This window comes from Mustela nivalis, assembly GCF_964662115.1.
Source record: "Mustela nivalis genome assembly, contig: HAP1_SCAFFOLD_702, whole genome shotgun sequence".
Taxonomy (NCBI): Eukaryota; Metazoa; Chordata; class Mammalia; order Carnivora; family Mustelidae; genus Mustela; species Mustela nivalis.
The window spans coordinates 53480-79372 of NW_028135961.1; the positions used below are offsets into that span (position 1 = coordinate 53480).

Here is a 25893-nt window from a genome sequence, read left to right on the forward strand (position 1 = left end):
CTAGATACGCACGGATAAGCCCATACGTGTTTACTGATGGGAACATGCATCTAGCTTGGATACGCCTTTTGCCTTTTTCTCACTTGTTGGTCACATTGATAAACAACGTGATACTTCTTTCTGCATCTCTAGCGATGATGCCTTTTAGCGTTAAGGATTTTATGCCAGTTTTTATATATGTGCATATTTTATATATAAATATATATGAAATACACATGAAATTTTTCATGTACTTTTTGCAAGCTTATGATTTTATTTCTTGATGGTCTTGGCATATTTCCTTCAAGACCCACTTACTCGTAAGGTTAATCACTAAAACATATAATCCTTTCCTTTATTTTAAAACAGACAGGGACCAAAGCCAAAATACTTGTTAATGAAAGTGGAGTGTGTTTTGGAGGGAGGGGGATTTTGCTACAGTTCCCGCTTGAGTCTTGTATTTCTTTGCCGACATTTCCAATCTCTTGTCTTCCTGTTTCTCATGATGATGGCTTTATATCCCTTTAAGAAATTAAATGTGAGCTATAGGTAAAATAAATGATAGTTAATATTTTTATAAATAGAGTCTTGTGTTTATGGAATTTATAACTTTGTTACAGATTGTATTCTCATGCGTCTTATGAACATGTAATGATTTGTGTTTTGTGGGTTTTATTACATGGTAGAGACATTAAAATACTGCAGCAAATATCTGTTTTTAAAGTTACTTTTCATGCAGTTTATAGATGTGCCAGAAGATTATTTTTGCATCTTAATTATAAATCTAATTTATATTAGATTTTTAACATTTTAATGTTAAAGTTTTGCTGTTATTGTAGTTCCAGAAGTCTACTGTTGGGATTTAGTATTTGTGAACTAGAACCAGTAAGTAGAACTTTATGCTGAAGGTTAAAATTAGGGAAACTTTTGTACTGGCTATATTTTCTGACCTTTTTTTATTTTTTTATTTTTTTAAAGATTTTATTTATGTATTTGACAGAGAGAAATCACAAGTAGATGGAGAGGCAGGCAGAGTGAGAGAGAGAGGGAAGCAGGCTCCCTGCGGAGCAGAGAGCTTGATGCGGGACTCGATCCCAGGACTCTGAGATCATGACCTGAGCTGAAGGCAGCGGCTTAACCCACTGAGCCACCCAGGCGCCCTATTTTCTGACCTTTTTAAAAAAATATTGATGTGTTTTAGATCTGGGCTACAGATGCCGAATTACTATTCTGTGTGTATTGCTAATATTAACCATTAAAATGGTGTTTGACAGTTTGACATTTGAAGGCATTTCCTGTGGAATGATGCTAACATGTATTTAACCATGCAGATCCTCAGTTTGTGGTCTGCCAGCTAAAGGTGAAGATCTATTCCTCCAATTCAGGACCCACACGGCGGGAAGACAAGTTCATGTACTTTGAGTTCCCTCAGCCTTTGCTTGTGTGTGGTGACATCAAAGTAGAGTTCTTCCACAAGCAGAACAAGATGCTAAAAAAGGTTTGCCCTTTACTTTTATTGGGAAGAATATCCAAAATCATACTTTGAAGAGTAACCTCAGATCTTTTGCTTAAAATATTTGGTTAGGCAGAAATCATTCTGTAAGGAGAGATTACAGGATAATATTTTGTGACTGACCATTCATTGAATTAATTATAATTGGTTTTCTGTTAGATCTACGCATGGTTTGCTTACTATAGCACTGATGAGCCATTATATTAGTAAAAAAAAAAAAATCTTACTAGAGGAAAAGTCCTTATGTCATTGTAATTTGAAATGAATTTTCTTTAAGTTGGGTTATGCAGAGAAATTTTATAAAAATATTAAAGATTGCATACCCCATTAAATCAGTTACCATCTTTTTAGACAGGATGATCAATTACCAAGAAAAAGTTAGCAAGGGGCCAGGGGCCATGGGTTTATAAAGAAAAAAATTCTCTATTTGTATAAATAATATCTGTTCCATGGTCTTGTGTAATGACACAAAACACTTTCCACCCATTTTGGTTTATTTTTTGTGACACTATGTCATTTTATATTTGGCTTTCTCAAATTTATTGAATATTTCGAATTTTAGTTAGAGTGATAAGTATACAAAAGAAGTAATAACGAGTGAAAAAGTGTGATATTAAGTATACAGATTCAGAAAGTTAGTGGGGTTTGCTTCTTACTGAGCCATAGTTAGGGAATTCAAGAGCTCATTCTTAAAACCGTCTTGGTTTAAGATGTGAAGTGTGAACATTTGAGATGAGTGCGCCTAAGGTGCAACATTTTGGGGTATAATGAAAAAAGATTCTAGCTTTGTATGTTGTTACTGCCTCATTAAACATACCACATAGTGTATTGCCATTCTTTAGATATTCTCAGTAATAGAACTGATTTAGTTTTCCTGATATTTAGCTTAAAAAAAAAGGAAGTTTCATTTATTATTAAAACTTTAAACTCTACCTTGATTTATCTAAAGAAATACAATCTCCTATACCCAGAAGCCATATAGCTGGGAAATGACAAAATGTTAAACTTTTTTTTTTTTTTTTTTTTACTAGAAACCCATTTCCTACCTATTCTGTATAAGTGAAAGTTAAATATATCTTGATAACTTTGGGAAGTAATTTTTCTGTAGTCCAGGAAGCATTAGCAGGTGTTTAAAATTATCTTTTCCCTTCTGCTCATTGTAAGACTGGCACACACAAAATTTTATTTATTTATTTATTTTAATTATTTATTTAAAGTGGGCTTCACGCCCAATATGAGGCTTGAACTCATGACCCTGAGATCAAGAGTCACAAGCTCTACCAAATGTGACAGCCAGGTGCCCCTAAAATTTTATATTTTACTTGTAAAAATAGGCACCTGCATCACTCTGTCCCTATACCTTTAGGAATGTGTAAGTACTTATTTTCAGTTGTCTGTATGTTACTTTAATACATACAAATTTGAAGATTAGATTAATATTTGTAGTAAATCTGGGATTACTTTACATATATTTATTTGCATTTTATGTGATTTTGCTTACCTATTATAAATGTTGCTGTGATTTAAACAAAAATAGATTTAATATAAGCATTACCTAAACAGAATCCACATTTTTAAAGATTTAAATATTACTAGCTTGTGTTTTTCTGACTCTAAGTTAAATATATGTACTGTTACTAACTTAGTGACTTTGCTAAAATAATTGAAATTAACAAAAATTTTTTTAAAGACTTAACATATGAGGGACGCCTGGGTGCCTCAGAGGGTTAAAGCCTCTGCCTTCGGCTCAGGTCATGATCTCAGGATCCTGGGATCAAGTCCCACATCAGGCTCTCTGCTCAGCAGGGTGCCTGCTCTTCCCCCCCCCCCACCCCTGCCTACTTATGATCTCTGTCGAATAAATAAATAAATATTTTTAAAAAAAGACTTACATATGAGATTGCTAGGTACTGTTAAAAGATAAAAAGAATGTTAAACAAAAGATACTTGAAGGTCTTACATCTTTGTGGGAAAATAGCAAAACTATTAGAATAATAGTTCTAATAGGTAAATTAGAATAAAAGATTTGATGGCAGTTCAAGGCACCAGATAAGATGTCATAAAGCTGCACATCATTAACTGTCACATGGGCCATGTCAGTCAAATTCCAGTCATGAAGAGAGAGAGAGAACATTTTCTGTGTTGGTCATGAAAGGGCTGACGTGATGAACTTCTGATTGATATGTTTTTTTGATTAACAGGACCTTGTATTATTTTTAAGAAGTAATTTTTTAAAAATAGGCATTTTATAACCTAAAAAAGTCATAATGACTTGTCTTCCTTCCCTCATATTCTGAGGTTTTTCAGGCATACACATTGTAGTGTAAGAAACTGGAGCCACTTAGTGTTTGCATTGCTTCTGAAGTAGAAATGTGTCTGCCTTGCTTCTTTGGGAAGTTGTACGGACATTTCAAGAACTTTTGTTAAAGTAAATTTTCTAATGGATAACTTTTTTTTTTTAAGATTTTATGTATTTATTTGGGAGAGAAAGAAGGATTTGGGGCGGGAGTTGTAGAGGGAGAACCAGACCCCTCTGAGCAGGGAGCCTGATGCGGGACTTGAGCCCAGGACCCTAGGATCATGACCTGAGCCGAAGGCAGACACTTAACTGACTGAACCACCCAGGTGACCCTGTAATGGATAGCTTGTTGAAATAGACCATAAAACCCATTTCTGATTATTTAATACACACATATATACAAACTCAAACATTTTTTAAGGCTAACATTAGACAAGAAAGGAAATACTTTACCTAAGCTTTTAAAACAAAAGTACGTTATCTTAGAACCTGTGGAGTTACATTTTTGTCTAAAATTTGAAAAAAGAATAAACATACATGAATTAGAGCAACAGATAACCAGTAGCTTGCCAAATATTAGTCTGTACGTTTGTCTTTATTCAGACTACCAAATGACGTGTCACCTATTTTATTGACTTCTTGGGATGAGTATTAAATATAGGTGATATATTTTCTTTAAAAAAATTTAATGTCTTTTTTTTTTTAAAGGACAAAATGTTTCACTTTTGGGTAAACACATTCTTCATACCAGGACCAGAGGAAACCTCAGAAAAAGTAGAAAATGGAAGTCTCTGTGATCAAGAAATTGATAGTATTTGCAGTATAGAACGTGCAGATAATGACAAGGAATATCTAGTACTCACTCTAACAAAAAATGATCTTGACAAAGCAAACAAAGACAAGGCCAACCGATCCTTTTCTCCAAATTTTAAGGTAAGTTAAAAACATTTCGAGGAATTAGTGGGTTACTCTGTGTGTGTGTGTCTGTGTTAAGTATATAGCTGGTAAAGGACTTGTGTGACTGAGGTTTAAATCAAATTAAGTATTAATTAGAAGCAATATTTAGGTATCAGTAATGTGAGTTTCTAACATGGATGCACACAAAATTTTAAAAAGCTGCCTCCCCCACCACCCCGGCCCTTCTTCATTGTTGTTTGGTGAAATCTGGGGCAGGGGTTGGGAAGGGGAATTCAGTTTATGGGACATGAAATAGGAATGAGGGAAGAAAGAAGTTAAAGGGAATTCAGTCATTTGGGAATGATTCGTATGGAATGTTCTTTATTTTTTTATTTTTTTTATTTTTTATAAACATGTATTTTTATCCCCAGGGGTACAGGTCTGAATCAGCACTCACCAAAGCAAATACCCTCCCCAATGTCCATAACCCCACCCCCCCTTCTCCCAACCCCCCTGCCCCCAGCAACCCTCAGTTTGTTTTGTGAGATTAAGAGTCACTTATGGTTTGTCTCCCTCCCAATCCCATCTTGTTTCATTGATTCTTCTCCTACCCACTTAAGCCCCCATGTTGCATCACCACTTCCTCATATGATATGAGGTTGTGATATGATGAGATATGATAGTTGTCTTTCTCTGCTTGACTTATTTCGCTAAGCATGATACGCTCTAGTTCCATCCATGTTGTCGCAAATGGCAAGATTTCATTTCTTTTGATGGCTGCATAGTATTTCGTATGGAATGTTCTTAACTGTTCCTACTTTTGTCCCCTTCCAGTTTATTCTCAACTCCTCAGAGTGATCTTGAAATAGATAGATTGTTATAATTGATATGGTGTTATCACTCGTGTTTATACTTTTTAAAGACCTTGTGGTTTTTTGATATGACCTACAAGGACCTACATAATTCAGCCCAGGCTTACCTCCCACATGAACTCTAGCCACATTCTGCTCCTGCTCCAAGATTCACCCAATCTGGTCTCTCTTCAGTTCTTCCAAATGCTAAGCTCCTTCTGCCTCCAGTCTTTTCAGTTCTTTTTCTCTCCCTGAGGACCTCCCCACCTTCCATCTTTCCCCTGCTGTTCCCACATTTGGCTACCCTTCCGTGTGGTAGCCTTTGCTTCAGTCTTGTTGGTCTGAAAGGCCTCTTGTCAAGCTCTTGTGTTACTCCCTTTCTAAAGCTCTACTTCCTCATATTGTGGAATTATTTGGGTCCTTACTTATATCTATATGTGATGTGTGTGCATATTTTTAATCCTGTGTGTTGATAAGAATTTTCCAGGTTAAAAAATCTGATTTGTCAATATTTCCAAATGGTAGTTTGCCCTTTTTTCCTTCCCCTTTCCTGTTTCTCCTTCTACCTGATTTTCCTCCTTCCTTTCACCATACCCTTCTTTCTCTTTCAAAAAAATTTTCTTACTTATTTTGCCTCATTCCATTTTTATAATATGCAGCAAGCCTACCCATAGTTGATAAGTATAAGAATATTGTGAGCAATCCTAAAAATAAATGGGAGGCTACATATTTTAAGTGAAAATAAATCCAATATTAAGCGCCTTTAAATCTTAGACTTCTTTTAAGTGATTAGAAGGGTCTTTGAGAATTCACAGGTTTCCATCAACTATGTCTGCGTTTTCCTTAATTATTAGCTTTTATGGTGTGACTTCCTCTGGTTTTATTCTTTTAATATTAAATATTTTTTAATATTACAAGAATATATATTTGTGATTACAAATTAAAACTCTTTCAGTTATCAGTAAACAGATATAATGCTGTAAGTGTTTATGAACAAATGAGCAGAGGAGGCATAAAGCACGATCTTGGTGTGTTTTTTAGCCCAATAGTTAAGAGAAGACCTTTTCAGCAGGTGACCTGTTATCAGAGGCCCACATGGAATGAGTGAGCAGTACAAACATCTGGGATGGGAGGGAAGGGCAGATACAACAGCCCTGAGACAGAATGATTCTCCCATGTTTGAGGAGCAGTAGACAAGCAGCCATTTTGACTAAAGCACATCGGTCTGACTGTGAAGACATTGGTGTGTTTCCAGCACAGGAAGGATGTCATCTGAATTTTGTCTTTAAAATGTAGACTGGAGAGGAGGCAAGGACAGAGCTGGGAGATGAAGTGAGAAGCTGCCACCGTGGTTTAATGTAGCTGAGAGGTGGTGGCTGCAGGGACTAGCGTGGTAGCAGTGGGCACACTGAGAAGCTGTCAGAGGAGGTAGAGATGGCATCGTGTGGGTGGACCCAAAAGGGTTTGCTGATGGAGCGGATGTTGGATGTAAGAGGAGGAGAAGTGAGGATGACTTTTAGGTAGTGGGTCAGGGGTAGGTTGTAGATAGAGCAGATAGAGCAGATCCACTGCCTTCTGCGCCTCTGCTTCCTCTCCGGGGAGACGGAAATCCCTGCCTCGCTGAGTTGTTGGACGGCTCTCCAGCACTGCTGTGATGGCCCTTTGTCCACTGTCAGATCACTGTATGATGTTCTTAACCTTCAGGGCTGACAGGATCCCAAACATCGCTGCTAGTCAGTGTTTTTATAATGTAGTACTTGTTTAGTGTTATTTGTCTCAGAAAATACACTGAGGCTCAGCGTGGTAGTAAGTGCAACATTCTTTTGGATCTCAGCTATTTGTACATTGAAGTTTATTGAAAAGACACTTTTTAAATGACCAACAAACTTCAGTCTCAGTGCTTTTTTTTTCAGTAGAATTATTTAGTTAATGCTTACAGCTTATGCTTATTATGTTAGTACATCCCAGTGTATCTTTTCAGTGTATAACAAGAAAACATTGGAAATCTGAAGCAGACGGTCATTTAAAAGATAGCTGCCTTTTCAAGATCCTGTTTGTCATTGCATTTTTAAAAAACAAATCTGTTAAAATATGTATCTCTACTAAGTCATTTAAGATTAGTCAGATTTATGGATTTTCCACTTAGACTCTGTCTTTTTTCTCTAGGTGAAACTGTACTTCACGAAAAACAATAGAGGAGCCATCAAATCCCGAGGCTAGCAGTTCAACTTCTGTAACACCAGATGTTAGTGACAATGAACCTGATCATTATAGATATTCTGACACCACTGACTCTGATCCAGAGAATGAACCTTTTGATGAAGATCAGCATACACAAATTACAAAAGTCTGAATTTTTTTTTAATCAGGAGGGATAAAACACCATGAAAACAAACTTGAATAAACTGAAATTGGTCTTTTTTTTTAATGGCAATAGGACATTGTGTCAGATTACCAGTTAAAGGAACAATTCTCTTTTCCTGACCAATCTTGTTTTACCCTATACATCCACAGGGTTTTGACACTTGTTGTCCAGTTGAAAAAAGGTTGTGTAGCTGTGTCATGTATATACCTTTTTGTGTCAAAAGGACATTTAAAATTCAATTAGGATAAATAAAGATGGCACTTTCCCATTTTATTCCAGTTTTATAAAAAGTGGAGACAGACTGATGTGTATACGTAGGAATTTCTCATTTTGTGTTCTGTCACCAACTGAAGTGGCTCAAGAGTTTTGTGATAACACAGGTTCACATCCTACCCCTTTGCACTTGTGGTAACAGATAAGTTTGCAGTTGGCTAAGAGGAGTTTCTCCAGGGTTTTGCTACATTCTAATGCATGTATTCGGGTTAGGGGAATGGAGGGAGTGCTCAGAAAGGGATATCTGTTAGCTGGACTCTGGACCATATACCATCTCCAGCTACTTCACGCACCTTTCTTTAGCATGCTACAGTTATTAATCTGGATGTTTGAGGAACTGGCCGCTGTCACTGCTTGTTGTTTTGTGCATTTTATTTTTTTTTTAAAGCATATTGGTGCTAGAAAAGGCAGCTAGAGAGAGTGACTCTGTATTGGGGTACAGGAATGAACCTTCCACAACTTGTTAAGAATCCACAAATGAAGGGATATAAAAACAATGTGGTCATAGATAAGAAACACAGCAACAATGACTTAACCATATAAATGAGGAGGCTATCAACAAAGAATGGGCTTGAAACATTATAAAAATCGACAATGATCTATTAAAATACATTTTCTGAATTGTAATGACTGCTCCATCTCCTGTGTAATCAAGGCCAGTGCGAAAAGTCAGATGCTATTAGTCCCTACATCAGTCAACCACGTACACTTACTTTATTAGTTTTCAATCATATACCTGCTGTGGATGCTTCATGTGCTGCCTGAAAGCTTCTTTTTTCTCATTGAATATAAAATATTTTGTAATGCTGCACAGGAAATTTCAATTTGAAATTCTACAGTAATTGTTTTTTTCTTTAAAGATTTATGATGCACTTACTCAATCCAATAGCTGTCAGCTGTTCCACCCTTTTGACCTTACACATTCTATTACAATGAGTTTTGCAAGTTTTACACATTTTTTAAATGTCATTAACTGTTAGGGAATTTTACTTGAATACTGAATACATATAATGTTTATATTTAAAAGAACATTATTTGTGTTAAATAGGAAATTAGAGTTGCAGTAAATTTTCAACACTGCACAAATAATAAGGCATTTACTTTTTCAGTAGAAATTGTCCCACATAAAGCTTTTATCAATTTTTTATTGAAAGAATAGTTCTTGGTTTTTTTTTTGTTGTTGTTTGTTTGTTTTTAAATGTGCAGTGTTGAATCATTTCTTCATAGTGCTAGACTTAGGACTAGGGCTTCAATTTCACTTCTTAAATATCATATATTTGATATGCCCAGACTGCATATGATTCTAAGCAGAGTACAACTACTATTGTAAAGCTAATGTGAAGATACTATTTAAAAAGAAGTTTTTTTCCCCCAGAAATTTGGTGTCTTTCAAATTGTACCTTAATCTTGAAACATTTAAATATCCAGCCAATTTATTTCTTAATGGTGTAAAATCTCATTTTCAATAACTTATTGGTGCTGAAATTGTTCACTAGCTGTGGTCTGACCTAGTTAATTTACAAATACAGATTGCATAGGACCTACTAGAGCAGCATTTATAGAGTTTGATGGTTAAATAGATAAGGCAGAACTTCATCTAAAATATTCTTAGTAAATAATGTTGACATGTTTTCCATACCTCATCAGTTTCATTCAACAAATAAAATTTTTACATTTTTAACAAAGCTCTTAGGATTTACACATTTGTATTTAAACATTGATATATAGAGAGAATTGACTGACTGCTCAAGTTAAATTGGTGAAGTTAGAAAACAGCTATTCCTAAGATCTCAGCATTGAAATTTATATGCCACCTTATCTTTCATAAAAGCTGAAAATTGACTAAAATGAAAATCCACTCTTTATGTTTTGATGATAGTTATTAATACTGTTATTTGTTACAGTTTTGGGCACAGTATATTAAAACATAACTTGTGTTGTTCCAATATGTAACATGGAGGGCCAGGTCATCAATAATGACATTATAATAGGCTTTTGCACTGTTATTATTTTTCCTTTGGAATGTGAAGGTCTGAATGAGGGTTTTGATTTTGAATGTTTCAATGTTTTTGAGAAGCCTTGCTTACATTTTATGATGTAGTCATTGGAAATGGAAAAATGGCATTATATATATATATACATATATATATATATATATATATATATATTATACATACTACTCTCCTTTATTTCAGTTTCCATCCCCATAGAATTTGACAAGAATTGCTATGACTGAAAGGTTTTTGAGTCCTAATTAAAACTTTATTTATGACAGTATTCATAATTAGCCTGAAATGCATTCTGTAGGTAATCTCTTTGAGTTTCTGGAATGTTTTCTTACTTAGACTTTTTGGATGTGCAGCCGCTTACATGTCTGAAGTTACTTGAAAGCATCATTTTTAAGAAAGCTTATACAGTTGGGCCCTGTGCCATCCCAAGTCCTCTGTAGCTCCTCGCAAACTTTTTTTTTTTTTTTTTTTTTGCCATAATTATTACAGGGCAGTTGGATACCTAGCATCCCGGTTCTTTGCTGTGGCACAGGTTATAAACTCAAGTAGAGTTTACCGGCAGCATCAAATGTTTCAGCTTTAAAAAATAAAAAGTAGGGTACAAGTTCCATGTTTAGTTCTAGAAAATGTGTGCAATATGTTCATAACGATGGCCGTGGTCGCCACAAAGTGACTCGTGTACCTTTACATACTGTTCATATGTCATGCATGCAGACGGAAGGGGTGGGGCTGTGCACGGAAGTGGGGGCTCTAACGGCAGTGTCTGGCAGAGCTGCCTTCCACCCTGCCAGCTCAGCAGTTCAGTCTGTTTTCCTAGAGCATATATATACTCAACATTTCAGTCTGTTAAACAGCCTTACTGCGATTCAGCCTCTTCAGATACTCTCGTGCTGTGCAGTCGTGGTTCTGTGTGTAAATGCTATGCACTGAGGATACACAAACACATAATGACGTGTGCAGGATAACGCCTCATACCAATCAGATGTCCGTTTGTTACTGTGTTTGTTAACAACCCTTTATCTCTTAGTGTTATAAACTCCACTTAAAACTGATTAAAGTCTCATTCTTGTCACTGTGTGGGTGTTTTATTAAATGAGAGTACTGGTCGTTTGAATTGTTTAAATCATTTGAATTGAGGTTTAAAATAAAAGGCAGCCAGATGTGGTTCTCTGTAACACCACCACCCACCCCTCCGCCCCGTGTTCTTCAAAGCCTGCGGTTATCAAAACATGGGCCTTTGTCAGCTTGAGGGTAGAGTGTCCCAACTACTCATGTTTAATAAGAGACCTGCCTTTTTTTAGGGCTGCAGCCAACACTTAGTAAGTTGTTTCAGGCACATGAAATAACATTCTAGTCCTGAAAAAGTTTAAGAGTCTTGAAAAATTGTCTTTTCCCCCCCACTTAGCCAGATGTCTGAAGGAAAATCTCCCCGCATAGATTTGATACTTCGGATTTAAACATGGTGACTTTTCCATCCTTTGTATACTGCCATCAACATACAGGAAGCCTCATCTACTCATCATGACTTGTGCCATTTGAATATTGATAGTCCTGAGTAGTCTGAAAGACTCCGTGTGCTTGAATTAATCTTGTGATTTCTAATCTTAGTCAAAGTTTAAAGACTAAGGCGTATCCTCCTTTTGTCGGAGCACAGTAAGATCTAGTAGGTGACGGTGTAGCTTGTAGGGATGTTGGGAGAAGTAAAGCAGACCGTGTATGGAACAGTGAGACTTCATGTCCTTTCAGGTTTACATGTTGTTGTGTGGCTTTTAAAAAACAGTAAGTGTGAATAATGTATAATCATCTAAAAAAGTATGCAAAGTGTGTGGTTGTGTATGCACTTCCATTTGGTATTGTGAGGGTTACCATCCTGGAGTTTTAAGTACTGGGTTTCATAAGAGGATCTTGGCAATGTCTGAGACGTAGGAGCATTGTTCTTGCATGTTGTCCACACTGTCTCTTGCGTTCGTGGGATTCAGTGAATGCCACCACCATTTCTACTGAGAAGTAAAAACCACCCGTGTTTACCTGCAGGCTCCCAGAGGCAGATGAAACATCAAGCCCTTAAATCTCCGGAATTTGTTGCTGATGTCCAACTCCTTTTGTTCTTTAATTCCTGCCAGATAACAAGCCACGCATCTTGATGACTGAAGTCTAGGTTTTGATGGGCCGTGCTGTTCACGAGCACAGAGAGAAAAGTTTCTGAATGGAGATGGATAGCATCAGTCCAAACAGGTATAAGGACAGTATTTTAAAACTTTTAAAGGTGGAATGTTAGAGATCGGTTTTTCTGTAAAATTGTAGAGCCATAGGAAACCTAACGACTAAGTTGCTTATCGGTTTTTTGTTTTGTTTTTTGGTTTTGGTTTTGGAGCAAGTCTATTCTCTTGTAACCATGATCTTGCTCTTTTCTCCATCCTTCAAGGAGCTTCCTTCTTACAAGTGTATTAGAATGTTGCTATCCACTCTTGGCAAATTCCTATTGGCCAGTGACTTTAAAAATAGATAATGTGAAAACAGGAAAGGAGGAATAATTTCGTTGGTGGTAATACCCTTTGGTTCTTCAGTTAGCTCTTTTGAGAATCCTTTCCCATAACAACAATAATAAAATACTCATAATTCGACCATGTGGAGACATGGCCATTGTGGATACTTTCTGTGACTCTGCAATCATTTTTTTTCTGCATATTCATGTGTATTCTTTAAGAAGTGAAGTTTGTACTATGCATACTCATAGCCTTTAAGTTTAGTATATGCGACACGTATTTGTAAAGCGTTGAGTCACATCAGACAATAATCAGTGACTTTAGTGCTGTAGGTGCAGATCGTGTGCAGAGCCCTGTCCAAGACCCCGGATTCCTCATGATGTGTAGATCCTGTTAGCATCAGGGTGATAAGTGAGTAAGTAAGATAGTTAACGTTTATTTAGCATAGACAAGCTGAATATTGTAGATCTGTCTCCTCAAAAACCATTTTAAACGTGCATTTTGGGATTGTGTGTTAAGTGGTTAAACAGAACCTATGAGACACCATGCAATAGTTCATTTCACTATTGCCTTTCCACATCCTGCGAGGTTGGAGAAGGATGAGCTTTTCAGTTTTTATAGTTCCCAAACAGGTGTTCAATTTGGTCTGAATTGATTTGACACCTACCCAAAAGGGAAAGCTACTGCTTATTTATCAGTCAATTGTTTTGAAATCTGTGCTTGTGTGACTTCCAGCATCTCAATGAGACAGTATTTCATGCGTGGTTCACCTTCAGCTCTGGAATTCACCATGTTTAATATAATGGGGGGTTTCTAACAAAACATGCAGGTCTTCTTTGGTAGTTATTTGAGGATTTTGGTGAAAAAAATTCGGCGGCAGGGCAACACATAACTTAGAAATGTATTGATTGACATTTAAAGAATATTTTTACATGAATGAATGAAGTCGGCTGCCATCTTTGAGCATTACCAGGTTATAAAATAAAGCTGTGTATTTTTAAACGAAGTGTTTAACAAGGATTTATATTTTTTTCATTCTTTTAATTAAATATAATTTATGTCTCTTGTTGCATGTGGTTTCTCATCTGTTCTTGAGTCAGAGGTTTTGTTTGCAATGGAACAAGGCTCTAGTGTTGCAGATTGTCAACTGTTCACCGCAGCGAAATTCTGAAAATGATCCTGTGTGGCTTTCTATATTAGCCTGTAATTCACTGGCATCAGTTGACGTGCACCTTCGGGATTTTTCTCCCCACTCTATACAGCTGTCCACATGATATCTTATGTTGACAAATGCCTTTCAGTTTTTACTTTCATCTCTCACTAAACTGCCCTACTGGGAAGTTTTATAAATGTGCATTGGGTGGGTGGGTGGATGCCTTAAATTTTGGAGTGCTGGAGTCCAACTTCAGGGTTTCAAATAGTTTGATTCAGGCAAATAGTTCTCCATGAAATCTCACAGTTCACTGTAATGAAAGTAATGTCAGCCTTGGATGACTTTGACATAGAGGAATGACTCTTGGATATTAATGAATTTGTTAGTAGCGTCTTGATGTGTGCATTAATAAATTGCTTTCAGGCCTGTGCATTTAACCAAAGTTGGGGCACTGGAAATGTCTATATCATGTTCCATTTGGCTACCGATGGACATAAAAACAGAAATGCTTTCCTATGGAGAGTATTTTTTTCTTTAAAAAGAAAGTTGAGTATTTGGTTTTGATTTTTTTTATATACAAGTACTTGAAAACCTTAGGCTGCTCGAATCTTTCCCAAGGAAGTTTCTACACAGTTCTACCTCAGAAAACCTGAAGATACAGATTTGAAACTCGTAGGAGTCCTGTGATAAGTCACCTACCTGGAGACCAAAACACAGATCAGAAAGGCAGGAAGTTGAAGTGGGAAGAGAAGGAAAAGGGAAGACAAGAGGGCTCGGGGAGCTCCTGCTATCCCTTAGTACTGGAGGGCAGCGAGGGAAACGCTGTGCCAGCCCCGCGGCGGCAGATGCTTGCCGGGCTTTACCTACCCTTCAAGGTGGGTGGTTTCACCTCAGTTTATGCACAAAACCTGAAAGAGTATTCGAATTGCCCAGGCCTCACAACTAGTATGGAGGGAACGGAACTGGAGCCCACTGGAACTATGCTTCTTGACCACACTACGACACTCTGCCCCCTCATACACGTAATCAAGTTTACAACACAAACAACGAATGCATAAACAATCAGTAATGGAATCCTGCCAATATCGTTTATCGCGGGCAGAAGAAAAGCCCATTTTATTACAAGCCTTGAGTCCTGCAAAATGAATGAAGAAGAGAAATGTCTAACAGGTGTTCGTACCATGAAAGAGAACTCCGCATACTTGCAAGGTTCTTGATAGGTACGATGGTGAGGGGTTGACACATGTTTTTACGGCAAGACCCAGAACGAGAGCAAGATGGGCCAGTTTGGCCTTAAATTTGTTGAATAAACTTGTACCTTACTTGTGGTTGAACTTAGAGATGCGCTGTGGTTTAAAGAAATTCGTTCTCCATTAAGCTGGTCGACCAGTGGCCTGTCAGGTGTATGCCGCGTGCTTAGCATGTCCACTTGTAATGATGGTGCTGTAGAGCTCAGAAAAGGTCACTGACCTTTTATAGCAGTGAACAGAGAAGGAAGAGAGAGTACAACAGCTTGTTGCGGGAACAAACTTAGCCCTTTTGGAAACTATAAGAAGAGAAAGGCTAGAGCACAGTGAGTGGCGTGGAAAGCAGGGGAAGGTAAAATTTGGAGAAGTAGATGCGGGAACTTCTGATTCCAACCAAGGTGGAGTAGAACCAGTCAAGGCCATTTCTACTGTGGTTGTCAAAAACTGGACCAAATGCAAAGAAGCAAATACCTAAGAACTCAGAAGGAAACACAAGCAGACAGACCGGGAAGGAGGCTTAAGATTCGGAGAAGCATCCTATATGAGGATGATTTGCTTTTATTTTTTTCTTTCTTTTGTCTTACAGCTTTGTGGCAGGGGTCCATCCCACTTGAGGGCTGTGCAGCCATGGAGACACGAGCAGCTGAAACTCTAGGAGAAATCCACCTGTTAGCCAGAGGAAACCAGGAAAAGTGTCTCCTGTTGGCCAGAGAGTGTGGGTTAAGGGAAGGAGGAAAATCCTGAACGGGGAGAGCTGGGATGGGGGACCCTCTCATTGTGTATACGAACTTCTCCAAGTCCTGAGCTTGGTCCGGAGCGGGCGTGCTCAAGACAGACCGAAAGAACCATAGCAAAGTCTACAAAAAAATGAAAATGAGATGGGAACCACCACTAACAGAAGGTGATAGAGAATTTGCGGTCTGAGCCTGACTGTGTTGATTACTTGCTTAAACAAACAAACAAACAAACAAACCAGTAAATAAAATGTTTTTCAGAAAAATGTACCCAAAGGATCCAACCCAGTATCCAAAATTGCTTAAGAAGGAAGAACCAGGATAATGTAACCCATTTCCAAGGAAAAAGTCCATCAAGAGATGCCAGCCACGAGGTAACCCAGATGTTGGAATTATCAGACATAAAAGCAACTATTACAATTATGCTCCATGAGGTGAAGATAAACACACTTGAACAGAAAGATAGAAGTTCTCAGCAGAGAACCAAATTATAAAAAGAACCACATGGAAATTTTATGGCCAAAGATACAATATCCGAAATTAGAAATAAAAACCAGTAGATGGACAATAGAAAAATGGAAATGACGGGAAAGAATCAGCACAGTTGAAAGTAAATTAATAAGTGTCCAATTTTAATGATGACGCTAAGTTCTTTAAGGTGGATGAGGCTTTGAAAAGTAAACTGTATTGGACTGTAATTAGCTACAGGGATCCTTGATAAAATATTAACCTAAGTACATTCATGTGGCTCCTTGAGTTACATATGAAGAAGTTCCTGCTGTTTGTCAATTATGTTGAATAAGGAATTAGCATTATCATAGGTCCAACTGTGATGATTATGCAAATTTTCTGTGACAGTGTTTTTTTTTCAGGCTTAATACGTAAAAACATGTCACATATGCATTGGGGAGGGTATGTGCTTTGGTGAGTGCTGTGAAGTGTGTAAACCTGGCGATTCACAGACCTGTACCCCTGGGGATAAAAATATATGTTTATAATAAATAAAAAATTTTAAAAAAACAAAAACCAAAAAAACATGTTACATATGTTCTGCAACTTACAATGTCTGAGCTCAAGCATGCGTTGATGAAGAATGTTCCCTAATTGGGTCCATTACGTTGTGTACCTGCAGCAAAAGCAATTTCGAAACCTAAGAGAGTCATCACTAGATAATTGCCAAGCTCATCATCAGAGTCAGTGCCTGATAAATTGCTTTGCTCACCTGCTCATGTTTACTCTTTGCTTTTTTAAAAAATTTTTAATTTATTTTTAATTTTTGAAAAGATTTTATTTATTTATTTGAGAGAGAGACAGCAAGAGCATGAGAGGGTAAAAGGTCAGAGGGAGAAGCAGACTCCCCATGGATCTGGGAGCCCAATGTGGGGATTCGACCCCAGGACTCTAGGATCATGACCGGAGTTGAAGACAGTTGCTTAACCAACTGAGCCACCCAGGCCCCCTCATGTTAACTCTTTGAATCAGCGTTTGTAATAGGGCCTTTTCCCAATTGTGGATGTGATTACAGAGATGTCACATGAAAATCGACCTGTCTCATAGGCCCAATACATGCTTTCCAATCTCATAACAGAAAAAAAAAAATTACAATGTTTAATGCTGCTAATACTTAGAAATCTGTTACACGACATCATTAAGGCGAGTCTGGAGGAAATGGGACTGGTATTATGTTTGGAAAAATAACTTCCTGATGAAGGAAGACAATTTCAAGGCTTTAGAATATCTCTCATTGTTACATTAGTGCCATATTATTTTTAAAAAGCAGTGTGAATTCTTGTAATAGTGATAATTCTGGATTTAAGAGTTTAACAAGTGCTACCATTTAATTCCTGTAAGATAGGAAGCACAGGGGCACCTGGGTGGCTCAGTGGGTTAAACTCTGCCTTCAGCTCAGGTCATGATTCCAGGGTCCTAGGATCAAGTCCCACATCAGACTCTGCTCAGCAGGGAGCCTGCTTCCCCCTCTCTCTCTGCCTGCCTTTCTGCCTACTTGTGATCTCTGTCTGTCAAATAAATAAATAAAATCTTAAAATAAAAAAAGATAGGAAGCACAATTATATCCATCTTATGTGTGAGGAATCAAGGGAGGCTGACATTCGATAACTGGTCAGCACAGAAAAACTGGTAAGTAGTGGAACCAGGATTTGAGTTCCCCTCTATCTGGTTCCTGAGCCTAGACCACTAGCTACTGTGTTACATAGTTACTTCCTATAACAACCAAATGAGAATTTTTATTATTTTTTTTCTTTAAAGGGCACAGTTGTCAAGTTGAAATGAGTAGGACAGCCGGGTAAGCAGTGGTTTTCACGTGTTTTGGTCTCAGGATTCTTTCAGACTCTTAAAATTTATTGAGGACCTTGAAAAGCTTTGCGTGTGTAGGTTATTTTTACCTACAGATATTTTACCCTATTGGAAATTAAATCTGAGACATTATTACCTGAGAAATATTTACTAATTAAAAATAACAACAAACTTATTACATGTTAACATAAATAATGTTTTTAGTGAAGATAATTATGCTTTCCAAAACAAAACTTTAGCAATTAAGGGTGGCTTTTAAAAAAATTCTATATCTATTAATACTTGGCTTAATAGAAAACAGCTGGATTTTTATATATGCTTCTGCATTTCATCAGTTGTGAGATGTTGTTTTGGTTGTAGCACATGAAGAAAATATGGCCTCTGTACCAGATACTTGGTTAGAAAGGGAGAAGTTTTTTAAGAGCCTTTTTAGATGATTGTAGGTATTCTTGATACTATCAAACTCAAGTTGTACTTTTTAAAAAGTTCACTGCAGTGTGGGATTGGGACCCCTCAGTGAACCTTTTGTACTGAACCTTTTGTTTGATTTGAACCTGTTAGTATATCTTGTTCTTCTTCTTCTTTTTTTTTTTTAAGATTTTATTTATTTTTTTGACAGAGACACAGAGTAAGCATGAGTGAGCACAAGCGAAGGGAGAGGCAGGCAGAGAGGGAAGGAGAAGCAGGCTCTCTGCAGAGCAGGGAGCCCAAGCAGGACTTTATGTGGGACTTGATCCCAGGACCCTGAGGTCATGACCTGAGCTGAAGGCAGATGCTTAACTGCCTGAGCGACCCAGGCACTCCTATCTTATTCTCTGAATGGTCTTTTACTCATGTATAATTCTGTAACATTATGAATGGATTATTTAGAAAATATTGGCTCACTGATTTGTGTAGTATTTCAAATATTGACACACTTCACTGTAAACATAAAAAAAAAAAATCACATTTGCTAACACCACCCTGAGCTCATTAGAAAAGTCTTTAAATACTGGGAAGCTGTCAAGTTCAAAGTGGCAGATATAAGTTTCTTAAAATACTAATGTTTACTTAAAAGCTTGAATTTTATCCCTGACGGCAAATACTGTTCGTCATTCTCCTTAAAGGGTCTCGATATCCCACTGGGCCATCGGCCACGCTTTGAGAGTCACTGGTGAAGATCTTTGATTGGGGAGAAGTAAAGAAGAGAACATTCATCTAAAGGTCCTAACAAATTAATTTCCAGGGTGCTGAAGAAACACGAAAATGGTCTCAAAATCACTAGCCGTAATCTGTGATAAATTAGGAGAAGTGGGAGAGAGTTCAGACATGCAGGAATGAGAAAAGATTGCCTTCACTCTCCCAGGGGATGTATTCTGGCCAACTCTGATTCCCAGAAAAAGACTATATGATATCCCATAGCAGGTAGCTTCAGAACCCTACAGAATAACTCATGGGAGGTCATCTTAAGTTTTGTTTTCCTGCACAATCACCTGACAAGTGCTTCACGTGGCATACGTATACCCTGAAGTATTTGAATAACTACGAAGAGACAGTTGAAGGATAATTTGTATGGCTACTGCTTGTACAAACTGAACCAAACTCATTTGATTAGACACCGTTTATAGAGTACCCGCCATATGTAAAATGCCGTGGTAGGGAAATGGCAGACGGGAGGGGCTCAGAGAAAAGAATTGGCCTTGAGAAAGGAAAATACCGAGGGTATTATCCAGTATAAAATCTGTGAACGCCACCTAATGAGAGGAAGTAGCATGGCCTTACGGGAACATCATAGCATGAGGAGTTAGAATATTTGAAAATGTGCTCATCCTGGTTTCTGCCAACTCAGTGGACACCCTTGGGCAAGTGATGTCAAGTCTTGACCGGTGTTCCGTGTCTGTAACATGAGAGGTTAAGGTCCCTGGAAGGAATGGAGTTGTGGTCTCTCAGTTTACAGAGCATCACCAAGAGGGACTTTGGAGAAGACAGTTTGCTGTCCTAGCTCTGTGCTGCCCTTTACTAAAGCCACTAGTCACATTGTGGCTATTGAGCACTTGAACTAGGACAAGTCCAAACTGAGATGTGCTCTAAGTGTAAGTGACACACCAGATTTTGAAGACTTAGTATGAAAAATAGAATGTAAAATATCTCATCGGTAGTTTTTTTTAATAGGAATTACTGGTTAAAAAGATAAGTTTTAGATACATGGGTTTATATGAAAATATTATTAATTTCATCTATATTTTTAAAAAATATATGGTTCCTAGAGAACTTAAAATTACAGATATGGCTTAGATTAGAAAGTGGACAGTGCTGTCCGAGCTAACAGTTTCCAACCAAAGAATAGTAACTTGAAGAAGAACCTAACTTTACTTTTAACTGTTCTTTCTGAGGTTTGCAGACAGAGCGTGGGTCCCAGTTTTGACCAGAGGGCCTCCCGGAAGACTCCGTTTGGTCTCTGTTGTGTTCTCAGTCTGCACTTTGAGGAATTCTAGGGCCCCACGAGCTCTCCTCCCATGATTTGTCCGCAGTAGGCGAGGGTCAGGCCCCAAAGGGACGGCTACTATGGGACACAGGGGACTTTCTCTCCCCTTCTTAATTCAAGCAGCAGACTGTTCAGCGTGCACTGACTGAATGAAGTAATGAGCATACAAAATTTGTGTGCGTTTTTGTTTAAGGTTCAGGCTTTGGACCGGCTCAGGCCACCGGGCTGATTCTTGGTGTCACCGTTCACCAGCCCTGTGATCTGCCTCCCCCTCGCAGAGCCTCCGGCTCTTCAGTCTGAAGCAGGAGAGCTGTGTGTGCCACCATATTTTGAAGAAGCTTCCGGGTCACCCTCAGTCCAGGCCTCCCGGTGATCTGAGTCCTCGCAGTATGAGTAGGGGGAAGTGTGTGTCCGCCCTGACCCGCAGGAGTCTGCCACTGAGGGCTGGGCCATGAGCAGAGGGGCTTCTCCTCATCCAGAGCTCCCTGGCAAACCTGGCCTCCTCCTGGGTCCGGCTCTCTCCTGCTCCACAAACCTTCTCTGCCTGTGCTTTCTGTCCCTTCCACTTCCCCCGTTCTCCCTCAGCCCTACCCCGGCCTTTTCCTAAATAAATAAAGACTCTCAACTTCCTTCCCTTCTATCATCAACCCACACTCTCCCTCTTTCAATCTGCTTCCCTGTGATGCAAAAGGAAAAACCCTCTTCCTCTTGTGTAAGGCCAGCTTTTTTACTGCGCTCCTTGTCCTCCCTTTCTTGGGACCTAGGTCATGTCTTCTTGAATTATCTCTTTTTCATCTCATTTTTGACATTTTAATCTCCTTTGGGTCATTTCTTAGAGCCTATTAGATATCCTATTCTTCCCGCTCTTTTTTTTTTTTTTTTTTAGTAAAAGGAGAAAAAGAAAACTTTTATCTTGCATTCTACTTACATAGCACTCTATTTTGTATTATTTTTTTCATTTCTTTAAATCTATTTTTTGTTGACATAGAGTTGACACACTGTGACGTTACTTTCAAATACACAACATAGTGATTTGATGTCTCTATACTGATGCTATGCTCACCACACGTGTCACTACCATCTGTCACCACAGAATGCTATTACAATATCAGTGGCTATATTCCCTATGCTCTGCCTCATATTCCCATGACTTACTCATTCCATGACTAGAAGCTGTGTCTCCCACCTCCCTTCACCCATTTTGCCCATTCCCCATCCCCCTTTTCTCTCTTTTTAAAAATCAAGTTAAAAAAGAAGAATCTACCCTTGTTTTGACTTCCTCATATCTCACTCACTCACATTTCTATTTCTAGTACTTACCATATTAATTGAGTTACAAAGGCACGTTCAAGAATCACCTGTAGAATAATACACCGATTTAGAACTACTCCGGACCTCACGCAATCATCAATCAAGTCAAAGGTAAGAATAGACAGATGTTCAGATATTTAGGGATTCCGAATTTTTATCACCTATGCAACCTTTCCTGGCAAGGTATGGGAGAACGTGTCCTGGGAAAATGCGAAAGTAAACCAAGAAAGAGGAAGACATGGGATCTGGGAAAGGGGAGGGAGAACAGCAAAAGGAAGTCCTAAAAATAGAACGACAGAGCAGGCCTAGAGGAAAACCAGTCCAGACTGAGACAGAAACGTCGAGTCCTCAGGGAGGCCTCAGGTCTCCAGGAGGAGTGGAACCAGTGTTTTTGGAGTGCAGGCAAAAAGTTATCAGGAGGTAGGTGACACAGATGCTGGAGAATCTTGGAAAAAGCATGTAAGAGTATTAGAGGTACACTGAAATTCAAGCAAATGCAACACAAATCTCCTGGTAACTGCTGATCTACTCTGGGTCTCAATAGATTTGTACAGCGGACATTTCGTATTAACAAAACCATGTAATACGTTTTTGTGTGTGTGTGTGTGTGTGACTGGCTTCTTTCACTTAGTGTGACATTTGCAAGTTTCATCCATGTGATATCTCACCCCTTTCTGTGGCTGAATACTATTCCATTGTTTGGATATACCACTTTTCATTTGCATTAGAATCTTAAACTCTCTTGTTAACAATATGTTATTGAATGAACAGGGGACCAGGTGGTGTGATCTAGTATACATTACAACACAAGTCCTTGTTGTGTTGTGAATTTGAAAAGGTCTATTTTTAACACTTTTCTGAGAATATTTAGATATGAATTAAGGACATGTAGGGGAATCAAGAAATCATGCCAGCTGCCACAGAACTTTTGGCAAAGATGGTAACTTATGTATACATTTCTGAAGCTCTTCTCAGAATTGGAAATGGCCAAGAGACATTAAAGAAATAAAAAGAAAATACCCCCAACTAATTGGTTTTGAAACCAGGGAATGATGCCAACCACATTTCAAAGAATTTCAAAATTCAAAGAATTACTATTAAGTACAGAGCAGTGGGACCAGATGGAAGTGACAGAGAGAGAAGGAAATCCTAAAGCCCTATCAGCACTCCCTAAGTTAAAGTGATCAAAGTTGAGAATGAGGATGGGATATGTGGCTAAAATAAGAACATGACACATGGCTTACGGTCATGAAAAGCAAATTGGGGATTTTCTCTGATCCATCTTCTCAGTAACTCAGGGTTTCACATGGAGGCAGATAAGGACTTTCCCAAACAGAGTGGTATTAACGTCTACTTTCTTCTCTAGAGGATGGAGGGCTGTTTCATGTGAGCGGATGTATCAAGAGTGGTTACCAAGCCAACAGCAAACTGATGTGGAGAATTGCCTTCCTACAACAGAGAATGAAATATGGAAGTCAACCAACAAAGACAAATTAGCCCAGTGCAGTGGGACCCGGGGGCAGACTCTGGCCTCAGTTCTTTCCAGTCTTCTGTAGACTTCTTTTGGAATGGTTTTGAGAACACAAGTCAGCTCTCCAGCTGGATCTACTCATCTCTCTTTCTGTGCTTTTACCCATGGTGTCCTCATCCATTCACATGATGTGAGACACCTTCCATAACCCGAGGACTCCCAAATTTATATTTCTATCCAAGATTTCCCTTCAAAGTCCCAAGCTTGTCTATTTTTCAAATGGCATCACAATTGTGTCCCAAACCCGACTCCTGATTCTCACCCTTAAACCTGTTTCTCTGCTGAGAGCGTGGCATTATCCACTCCATTGCTTGAACCTAAAGCCTAGCAATTTCTTCCTCTTATTTAATGAAACCCTCTATGCCACATTTGATCCAGTTCACTTAACCCAAAATTCCAATTCCAAAAATACATCTTGAATCCTTTTGCCAATATCTGAACTACTGTGACTTCTCATTCGGATCACTGAGTTTGCATCCTAACAGACTTGTTTTCCACCTTGTGCTTCCCAGGAGCAGCCATGGTAGATCTAAAGTCTCAGTCAGACCATGCACTCCTTTCCTTGAACATCTTAGTAACTTCTTATAGCATCTCTGAGAACATCCAAGCCTGGGAGTGACCTGGTTTTTTCCATCTCTTTCACTTTAGATTCTGTAGAGTGATTAGGACAGAGAAGAGCAAGAGCGTTCCCAGCCTCAGGGCATTTGCACCTGCTGTGCTTCATACCTGCCTAGTTCACACCTATCCTTTCTTTATCTGGATTGCTCATTTTCATCTTCCAAGTCTCATCTTAACTGTCACTTCCCAGGAGGTCTAGCGCATCACCCAGTGAAAGGCAGACTCCTCCCCCTTTGGTATTCTCTCTTGAAGGACTCCCTTCTTTTTCTTTAATAGCTTGCCCCAGTTCATACTGGATATTTGGTTTCTTGCTTGTTTATAGTCTCATTCACAGCAGGGAATGGGACTGGAAGCCACTCCTAGGATTTTTTTTTTCCCTTTCACCATTTTCCTTCTGGTGCCTGACATGTGGAGATCTTCTATTAATATATTTTTCAATTAAGTGAATGACTTAAAAAATAAGCAAACATCAATAGAACAAGACAGAAATGAGATAGATGAAAAAACTCTGCCGCAGAAAGAATTAGAGGATCGCCATAGCTTTTGAAACCAGGGGATGAAAGCATTTCAGGAAAGAGGGAAATCCCAGGGAGCATTCGCTTAATGCTCTCAGGGCACTGGGAGAAATCATGAATTCTTACAGAAGAGCTAAAAGATGTTATGGTAAGACAACAAAATGGGAGAGAAAGGGAAATGCAAGGGGATGGTAGGACCGTGGCAGAAACTGCAACAGCATTGGAAGCAACAAGGAGCAATGTCGCCGCTGCAGAGAATAAGGTCAGTTCAGTGAAAGGCGAGTGTAAGGCGCTCTGAGAACACAGAGGAAAAGGACAACGAGAACAGAGAACTGGAAGGAACATCCCGGACCTGCAACAGGTAGACAAAAAAGAAAGGTGCAACGTAGATCAATGGCGGTCCTGACAGGGAGAGAGGAAAGGGAGCAAGGCTGCTTCTGAACTCAAGAAAGGTCCAGATACGCCCGTGCATGAATTCATGACAAAATTAACAGCACCTGGAAACAGCTTGGTGACTTTCTTGAATTCAGGCTTACGGAATTACTTACTTACACTTTGCCGAGCAGAGTCCTACTTGTGATGGGAACATGAGCTTTGGGTGGGCAGGGGTCTGTGCACAGTAGGTACTCAATACATATATGCCAGTTTTAACATAAAAAGTTATATACTCGTGTAAAAATCAGCAATGGGAGGAAGGATTGCAGTCTTTTTGCTGACATACACAAGCTTCAGTAAAATTACTATAATAAAATTATATGCACTGGACAACAAAATATATACTACAAACTCTACTTGTAATCTGTGAACAGAAGAATCAAAACAACAGTGGAAAGAAACCTTAGCATAATTCCTTTGAGTTTTTACCTAATCAGAGAGACAAAAGTATCTGTGATTATAGATAAATTGAGTAATATAAATAATACTTAAAAATATGTAACAAATTTTATTCTTTATTAAAAAAAAGTCTTCTTTTTTTAAAGTTCCTGGAACACTAAATGACAAATCTTTAGTTAAAAATATCTTATGTGCATAATATAATTTTATTTTTAAAATTCTGCATGCATGTATACAAATATATTTTTCTGTGTAAAAATAATGCAAGATGGAGATAGCAGTAGGAAAAGTATTTTCTCTGGGTGGTGGGATTTCTTTTTTGGGGGGCATTCCAGTTTTTAAAATTATTTTTATTTAAATTCTAGTTAGTTAACATACAGTGCAGTGCTGGTTTCAGGAGTAGAATTGAGTGGTTCATCCCTTACCTACTGCACCCAGTGCTCATCACAACTCGTGTCCTCCCTCAGACCCATCTGGGGGGTGAGATTTCTAATTATT

At 38.4% G+C, this 25893-nt stretch overlaps 1 long non-coding RNA gene and 1 pseudogene across 2 annotated transcripts in view; one reads left to right on the top strand and one right to left on the bottom strand.

Moving 5' to 3' along the window:
- The window catches only part of LOC309857436 (phosphatidylinositol 3,4,5-trisphosphate 3-phosphatase and dual-specificity protein phosphatase PTEN-like), a 28821-nt pseudogene extending 20644 nt beyond the window's left edge, over positions 1–8177 (top strand). The window contains exons 3-5 of the transcript XR_014316510.1: positions 1311–1477; positions 4500–4724; positions 7706–8177. The product of XR_014316510.1 is annotated as a phosphatidylinositol 3,4,5-trisphosphate 3-phosphatase and dual-specificity protein phosphatase PTEN-like (transcript). The remainder of the gene's footprint in view (positions 1–1310; positions 1478–4499; positions 4725–7705) is intronic.
- Positions 8178–21863: 13686 nt separating this feature from the next.
- LOC309857437 overlaps positions 21864–25893 on the bottom strand; it is a 207567-nt gene continuing 203537 nt past the window's right edge. Inside the window, exons 3-4 of the long non-coding RNA XR_014307716.1 lie at positions 23142–23346; positions 21864–21944 (exon numbers count right to left, since the gene is read on the bottom strand). This is a non-coding gene — a long non-coding RNA (uncharacterized lncRNA). The remainder of the gene's footprint in view (positions 21945–23141; positions 23347–25893) is intronic.